This window comes from Momordica charantia (assembly GCF_013281855.1).
Source record: "Momordica charantia cultivar OHB3-1 chromosome 3 unlocalized genomic scaffold, Mcharantia_2.0 BLBB01000003.1, whole genome shotgun sequence".
In the NCBI taxonomy this organism is placed as follows: domain Eukaryota; kingdom Viridiplantae; phylum Streptophyta; class Magnoliopsida; order Cucurbitales; family Cucurbitaceae; genus Momordica; species Momordica charantia.
The window spans coordinates 12921301-12930927 of NW_028275161.1; the positions used below are offsets into that span (position 1 = coordinate 12921301).

General features: G+C 30.8%; 1 long non-coding RNA gene across 1 annotated transcript; it reads right to left on the minus strand.

Moving 5' to 3' along the window:
• Positions 1-1631: 1631 nt before the first annotated feature.
• LOC148212411 (uncharacterized) lies at positions 1632-5940 on the minus strand. The gene is made up of 2 exons (XR_015789619.1): positions 1999-5940; positions 1632-1906 (listed from the first exon to the last, which is right to left on the minus strand). It is a non-coding gene; the product is annotated as an uncharacterized LOC148212411 (long non-coding RNA).
• Positions 5941-9627: the final 3687 nt, after the last annotated feature.

Genomic DNA, 9627 nt, shown 5'->3' on the forward strand with positions numbered 1-9627 from the left:
AAAGATAAAGACATCTATGGAAAGATTTAAAAAAAAAAAACAAATAACTCATATATAAACTGTTATATCTATACCTTTTCTTCACTATCTAAGGTGATTGTACAGGTTTTTGTGCAGGTTTTTCTTCGACGTCCTGCTATTCCACCAACCTTTAATCGTTCACTTGATCGTCGAGTTATTCCACCTCTAACTTTAACCATATAGAAAGTTTGTTGGAATTAAACACATATACTCCTCAATTTTGGTTATTAACAACACGCTCATGTGTAGGCCCCACATTTATATATTTAAAAAATACACCTGAAATTTAGGAAGACAAAATATATCTTTTTAAAGTAAGCTTTATACACAAAATAAGAACAAAGATTTTACCTTCCTCTCACACTAGAGGAACAGTCTTGGCGACGACGTGATGGGAGCGGCCGCTGGATGGGAGCGGCGGCGGGATGGAAACGACGGGGGATGGGAGCAGCAGCGTGATGGAAATTCTCGGCGTCGTCGGCTGCTATCTTCTGCGGTTGAATGGGAGCGGCGGCGGGATGAAAAGGGTGGGGTATGAGAGCGACGACGTGATGGAAATTCTCGGTGTCGTCGGTGACTATCTTCTGCGGCTGTCTTCTGCAATGACGTGGGCTTAAGGATTTCGCCAAGACTGTTATGCGGCTGTCTTCTGCTGCTGTAGCTGTCTTCTGGGCGTGAAAACAATTAGATAAGGTGTTTTTTTTTTTCTTTTTGAGTTCTCTCATGTGATTTTTTTGAAAACCCTCATTTTTTAAAAAAACAATTAAAATATTCCTCCCTAATAATATTTACTCTCTTATTTTGTAAATCTTATATTAAAGATAGGTAAATTTCAAAATCTACCACAACTCAATCTTATTAATTTTAATAATATTTACTCTCTTGATTTTTTTAAAACAAATAGGCTTATTCCTCCCTAATAATATTTACTCTCTTATTTTGTAAATCTTATATTAAGGATGGGTAAATTTCAAGATTTATCCAACACAATCTTATCATTTTTTTTTAATTTACTTTATTAGCAATTTTAAATTAGAATTAAGATAATTATTTTAATTTGATTTATTTTTTATTAGATACCGTTGATTCCCTAATATTAAGGTCGGTTGTTTTTGTTATTCGTAAAAATCTTAAATCCCTAAAATTATGCATATATACCTAACTTGTTACAAGGGTATATTTGTCTAAACATTTTTTCAGTATTTAAAAAAAATCATTTAGCTATTATTGCCATATCAGATAGGTTTAACATTTTTTAAAACGAGTTATTAAATTTGGTCATTGCTGCACTTGCCCCTTTATTTTTTCTGTTTTTTTCTCTCTCTCTTACACGGAAGCAACAACTCGTTAAATTAACGGATGCAGAAAAAGAAAAAATAATAAATAATTTTGAAATTACATAAAACTTTCCAAGAATTTAAGATATATTTTAATGTTAAAGTTTCAATTATAATGATATAATCAAATTCATTATCATTTTACTAATAATATATTATATAATACTTTCGATGTCTTAGAAGTTAGAACTATAATTATTATAATAAAATTCTAAATTAACATCAACAGTCAATTGAATAATGAAAAGTGAAGAGTTAATAGTCAACAATATATTGCTATTTAGTATTTGCTAATGAAATTATAAATCATAAATAAAAGTAAACAAATGTCGAGTAGCACTAAGAAAAACAAATTGCAATAAGTCCAAAATTTAAAATAAACAATAAAATCTAAAAGACAGTAAGACACTGAAAAGTTATTAAATTGTAAACGTAAACTCAAACATTAAAATTTAAACAACAATAGTTCATGAAGCCTTCTCTTTTCCTTATGTAATCTTATCCATGTTATTATTTGTTGCTTCATCTAATGTACATTTTGTTGAAACCTGCAAAAGTAAAAGGAAGTTATAATTAACTTATTAACATTAGAAAACATAAACATATATGATATATGTAATTCTTTAATGAAGTTCCAAACCTTCTTCAATGCGAGAAACTTCCTCCAAATGTGATCAAAGGTTAATACTAGTAGCATTTAAGCGTAGCCAATTTTGTGCACAAATAAGTGCCTTAACTATAGCTGGAGCCATTGTGGAGCGAAAATGATCAATTACTCTCCCACCAGTACTAAATGCAGACTCATAAGTAACAGTAGACACTGGAATTGCTAAAACATCTCATGCAACCTTGCTAAGAACCTTATATTTGGAAGAGTTTACTTTCCACCAGTCTAAGATGTTAAAATTCTCATCATCTTCTTGTTGGGTGTGTTGCCATAACCTCGTAGTTTGTATTTATGTAAAAACAAATGTATATTTAATAAAGTTTTATTCAATAAATTTATTGTTGAATTCATAGCATTACATTGTCCAAAATCCAATAAACTAAACATCCAAGGTTATTATCATGTAACCGGGACAGTATATATACTGGGTATATATTTGATATACTAGATATATATTTGATATACCCATGATATACGAGGTATATATTTGATATACCCCTGATATACAAGTGGATAATGTCCCATGAATTACCTAAAGGGTCTATAGTATATGGATAAGGCTGGGTACCTTATCATGGCAACACTATGGATACGGCCCACTTTGTAAATGTTACAGACGACTAGATCCAGATCGTTCGTGTGGAGACATGTGAGTGGGGATATCCTATACAATGAGTTTGTATAAGATCGGACCGTAAAATAGTCAATCTTTAGATGTAATACCGTTAACTAACAGATTGCTATTTCTTAGGATGACCAAACAACTCATTCTCAATTCTGAGTGAGTTATGGACTTCTGCCCATGAGGGCTCGTCCTTTGATCTGTATGGGTAAGAGTGGCCCAAAACACCGACTCAATATTCCTATCATTTTGGGGACGAGACCGAATGGGGAGCTGGGAACATAGCTTCACAAGATGGAATTCACTCCTCCCCGACTTTAGGGAGTAGATGAGTGTTCTCTTAAATGCTTACTCTAGGACTTGAACAAGAGGCCCCGCCATCTTATTGGCCCGAGAGAGACTGTCGGTTATTGGTCGGACCATAACCGGGTTGTTCATTAGAAGAGCAATGGTATTTAAGGAGCAAGATGTAACATAGGGGTAAAACAGTAATTTGACCCATCTGTGATTACAAACACTCGTGAAAGAATGATTTGTCATTAATGGTCGTATATCAGTGGACACGAAAACATTCTGCAGTGAGAAGAGTGCAGCTGCGGGTCTTTAGTGGAGTGACCTGTAGTTAACGAATGTTGATTAAATCGGTCAATGAATTTGACCAATTAATCTCGTATCGTTGGAGCTTTTGATCTGTAGGTCCATTAGGTCCCTTTGCTAGCTCATAACGGGTAAAACGATGATCAAGTTTTTGGAAAATTTTGAAATGTTCAAATTGTTAAGGAGATTATATGTATAGTGATAATTATAATATATAGTTAATTCTAATTGAAACTATATCTTATGAGAGAAATTATTTGAATGAGATTCATATGAATATGATTCATATTAAAACTATAGGTTAAAAATAATGTGCATAAGACGTACATTACAACTATAGGCTATACGAGAGAAATGCTATAGAATATGATTCTATTTTTGTAATAAATAACTAAGTGTTAATTATTTATTTGATTTATATATATATATATATATATATATCAATTATTATATATGTTAATTATTAATATTAGTTTTATTAATATTATATATAATAAAAAAACTCTCTTGCAAAATTGCAGGGGAGTGAGTAGTTAAGTGACGTGGGGTAACTCCCCACGTCACAGAGTTTTTTGTTTTTGTTTATTCCAAAATAGTTCTGCAAAAACAGGACATTGAAGCCCAAGGAAAAACTCTCAAGCATTTCTCTGCATCTCAATCTCTCTGAATTCGCCCTCTCGTTCCAAACAAACGTTCCCACAAGCGTGTTCTCGAGACCCAAGAGGATAGCACGAAACATCGTTTGGTGGTGTTCGTCGGGAAATCGTTGAAGAACTGTTCTTCAAATGTAAGTTTTCCCTGTATTTCTTATTCTTGCACATTTGATTTTTTTTCTCAAAAATCATGAACGATGATCCGCTTCCACTCCAGGATTCTCATCCCATCACTTCTGTATTATGCTTTGAAAAGTAATGTTCCACCTCTGAATCCACATCAACATCATTTTTATAATTTGCCATATTAGTACCTTGAAAGCGAAAATGATGTACAACACTATCACTAGTAGAAGCAGCAATAGATTGACTCTTTCGACTCTTTGAAGTAAAAGTAACATTCTTAGGCATAGACAAATTATAATTGGTAAATAACTGTCTCAAAATATCTTCCACTTTCTTTCCCATTTCCTTTGCAACATTAGCCTCACATAGCTGAGTGAAACAGTATATAAGAAAGTTCATCTTATAACAAGGGTCGAGAACAAATACAACATACAATAAGTAATTTGCCCTTTTATTATTCCCCCAGTACTTATCATATTTCAACTACATTTTGGTTGCTATATTAGCAAGAATGGGATTACTGTTATCACAAGAATAGTTTCTTATACAATTTTGGATAGTAGAAATCTCATGGAAGACCATATTGGACGTACTATAAAGAGAACCAAAAATTCTAAGGGTTACTTCATAAAATACTGATAAAAATTTAGTAAATGTACGAGCAATCTCCTAATCAGTACTTTTTGGATTCTGATCATCTTTCATGTTAAAGTAAGCTATGTCGTGGTCTTCTAATCGTTCAAAAGCCTTCTCAAATTTTTCTGCATCATCAAGCATTAAATATGTCGAGTTCCACCTAGTTGGAACACCAAGACATAAAAGACTATTGCTAGATATATTCTCCTCTTCAATACACTTTATAAATCTAGCAAATCTAGCAAGAGAAGATCTAAAAAATCTTACAGCATTTCGAATTTTAGTCATTTACTCATGCACATCTTTCAGACCATCACTCACAATCAAATTTAGAATACGTGCACAACACCTAACATGCAAAAAGTCACCATTCAGCACCAATCCTTGTTTGAAACGCTTAACTAGATAAACAATAGCAGTATCATTTGATGAAACATTGTCGACAGTCAACGTCAACACCTTTTCTATTCCCTATTGTTTCAAACATCTTTCAACTTCTTTTCCTATGGTCTCCCCTTTATGATTATCAATTTGGGAAAAATTGTTGATTCTCTTATGCAACTTCCAATTACTATCAATAAAATGTGCATTCAAGACCATATAATTTATATTTTAAAAGGATGTCCAAGTATCAGTTGTAAGTGAAATTTTATACCCTTGATTCACTAGAAGTTATTTCATCTCTTGTTTTTTGCTTGCATATATTGCTAAAATATCTTTAGCAATTGTAGTCCGTGAAGGAAGAACAAACTTTGGTTCCAATAAAGTGATGCTCCCTTCCACGAATCTCCCAAAACCTTCACTCTCCACAAATCTAAATGACAATTCATCAATTATGATCATCTCAGCAAGGAGTCTTCTAGCATTATCTGCACTAAAAGCTGCGCATTTGAGAGAGTTATTTGTCGTATTTACCACTACATTCTCATTATTTTTAAACAACAATTTTTGTTGATATGCGTCTTTTGTTTTTGCATAAGGGTTTTTTTTGCAATAACTCTCAATATGTAATCTCATTGTCCCGGTCTCATTCCTTTTTGTATGACATGCATATATAGTACCATATAATTACATTTGGCTCGTGGTTTATCTTCAGTACAATCAGGCAATCTAGTAAAGTGATCCCATACCATTGTTCTTTTCCTCCTTTTTTGAGGGGTGGTAGTGACATCTCACCAACTTCATCCATATCCTCGTTCTCATCCCCATAATCATGTGCACTTTCTTCATTTTGTACTGAATTTGACATGATATCACAATTACCTAAAAAAACAATATGAAATTTAGCCAACTCAACTAATAAATTGTTACCAAAAAAGAAAAAGTGAACTGTGGAGAAAAAGATCATTTTTAACAAAAGGTAAAACATGAAAAAATAAACTTGGTTAAAATTGGCTAAATAAAAAGCAGTTTATCTTGAAATTGAAAGAATATAAAAGGAAAAAAATAGAAAAGTATAGCAGCAGCACAATTTATCTTCTTTTTTTTTTTGTAACTTTGTTTGTTTATGTTAGTAGAAAAGAAAAGAAAATAGAAAAGGGAATGATCAACGTAGTTTTTTCAGTAGAAATTAGAAGATAAAGATAGAAACTTACTTGCTGCCTGCTGGAAATCATAATCACGAACGAATGAAATCAACAATGTTGAAGGAAGGAAGTCGGAAGGTAAGTTTAAGTATTTATTTTGAAAATAAAAAAGAGATATAATCAAAATTATAATTTAAATTAATTATTTCTTGATAAAATTAGAATTAGACTATCAGTTAACGATCAATCTTATTCTTGATTGAGATTCCTAATTTAATTTAGAAATTTTTAAAGATTGAAATTTGAATTTGATTTTGTGTTATTTAACTTAAGATTCGGAAGGGATAGAAATACCGAAATAGAATGAAGATATTGATGTCGATGCCATCAGTGATTTTGTGATTCAATTCATTATTCAATCATTCAATGTCCAATGAGGTAATAATAGAAATTCTAAACTTGCAAGTTGCAAGATAAAGAATTAGAAATAATAAATATATATAATCGGGCCACCCATTAGTGAAATAATAAAATAAATTATGAATGGGAATTGGGCCTCTTTGAAATTTGGAATTTGCCATTTTGGAATAAATGGGGCCAACACCTTTCCACCTCCCCTCCATTAGAATAGTGGAATTCATAATTTAATTATTGGATTGAATTTAATTGAATTCAATTGTGTTGTGAAATGTCTGACGAGTGACGATTCCAATACGAATTTCCAACTTCCAAGATAGAATTGGAAAGATGAGGAGGCATATTCACTTAAGCATACATTACATGAATTGTGGGTGGAAGCAAACGCCGAACATGACACCTGTCACCTGCATGCAAATTGCAAGGAAAATTAAAAAAATATTATATATATATATATATATAATCGGTTCGGTTCGGGTTCATACGGTTTGGAACCAACGAACCCGCAACTGAACCAAAATGCTTTGATTTAACATATTATGTAGCCGAACCTGACGAATTGAGCCAAACCGAAATCGAAGTTGGTTCAGTTTCGATCGATTTTGGCGGTTTTGTCGATTTTGGGTTGCACCCCTAGGAGATGGGGCGAGGATGAGGACAAATCCCCAACGAGTTTGGGATGGCCCCCAGCCGCACCTCGCCCCGGTTCCATTCCTATTTGCAGGTTTACGATCAAACAAGAAATGTTCAGGTTCAAACCAACAAGTTCACAAATCATAATCAATTATCAAATCATCAACAAATTGCAAGTTTACAATGCACCTTGAACACAAATAACAAATGGGCACAATCGAGATGTAATACGATTGTATGAAAGGATTGCCGCATAATAATATGTGTTGAATTTTTAAACTATAATAGTATATGAATTTAATAAATATTAATTTTTATGAGTTTGTCAATTCTTATTATAAGATTTTATTTCAACCTGTCGATTTTCTATAAAATGAACATATTCATGTTGAGTAAGTTAACCCTATAAAATGAGTAAACTGTTAGTTTTAAAAAGTTTTTTTTATCATGTGAGTCAAATTATACTCAATATTTCATAAAGGGCTACTATGTTATATATTTATAAATTTAAAATTTTCGGATTTAAATTATAATGTTTTACTCTTAGATTGTCCTTAATTAATATCAATTAAGTTAATGTGATGTATTTTATATGCGAACAATTATATTTAAATGTAATTTAAATCGTACCATATTTGGTCGACGCCCAATGACAGATCTACGATTTTGTGTCAGGAGGGGCACAAATGCATAAAAATAACATAATCGAAAAATATAAATTTTATACAATAATTTGGCGATGTTTATCAATTTACATTGTTAGATGATATCAAATATAAATGAATTAAATTTACCCAACCCATCAACTTTTATCCAATCCATCAGCTTAAGCTTTTGGGTTGAATGGTCGTTTTTTCATCCTTAAGATACACCTTACAATTGGACAATGCTTTAATTTTCATCTTGAATTTAAAAATGTGTCACACAATTTACCATTGACATATTTTCGTTTGATTGATTTTTTTTTTTTGAGAAATCATTTGAAATTTTGTTGAAAAAAATCTTATGTGTCAAATGAATAGAAAAAACATGTTTTGGTATGAAAATAATTGATAGGATTTAGATAAAATCAAGATTAGAGTTGTTCTAAATTTATAAGTTTTGACAAAATTATTTAACCGTGCACGCTGTGCATTAATCAAACTTAATTTGATAATCTTAATTATTAAATTAATAAGTTTTTGTAGATTTTTTAAATTAATGAGATTAATTAGAGTAAACTTAATAGAAAGATAAAAATTATAACATTTATCGATGATCATGAACTTAAATTTATTAAAAGAAATACCTTCCCCTAAATAAATTTAATTAGATATATTTTGTAAAAAGAATTTAAAAATTACTTTTTTAAATTAAAAGAATTAGACATATTTTGTGGAATAAATTTTTTTTAAAAAGAATTGGATATATTTTGGTGAAGAAAAAAAAAAGAAATTAACTAGTAAAATAACAGAAAGTAAGATTTGATCACAAGACGTGAGACAAAATTAAAAGACAATTTTTTTTTTTTAGGAAAATATACGAGGTAGCTTAAGAGATAATTTGTTAGGAAATTTAAAGAAAAAACAAAAAATAAAAGAGAAACAAAGGAAATAAAAAAAAAACAAAACAAAAAAAGGTTGAGTAAAATTGGGACAGGAGGATGGGGGCACGGGTAGAAAGCTAGCCGACCACACGCACTTTTTCAATTCAAATTGCATGCTAAACAATATTTAACTAAAATCTAGGGGGGCACGTGCCCCTGGTCCCTTCGTAGATCTGCCCTTATAAACACCTATTTTAATCTTTTCAAACTTTTTAAAAATAACTTACCATCAATAATAATCTCTAAATCTTTCCATTTATACAAAAGTTTTCTAATTCTCTATTTTTCTTATTGTTGTAAACCACCATTACATTTTACTTGTTCCGACGATTTTTTTTTCCAAACATCTTTTCTTTTTTTCGATGACCTTTTTTCCGACGTCTTTTTTTAATAGTATGATAAAGATATACTTCTCTAAAATATTATTTTCATATTTTTAATTATATGCTGGATTTTTAACGTGTGAAAGAAAGTGAATTTTGAATGAAATTGAGGAATTTAATTACATAATAAAAGTTCATTTGTAGTTTTTGTTTCTTTTTGTCTTTAAGTTACAAAGTTACACATTTGTAACTTTATGTATTAAAAACACACATATGTTAAACTAAAGTTATTTCTTAAGTGAGAAGTTTTTTACATTTATGTGTCAAAGTTACATATGTAAACTAAAAAAAAAAGTTACATATGTGTTTAATTTTGTGTGACGGGTTACATGTTTGGATAACTATATATAGTTGTGGTTTTCCTCATTTGAGATATCAAGTTTTCTCATTTGAGTTATTCCTCCTCTCACATGAATTCTCTCTT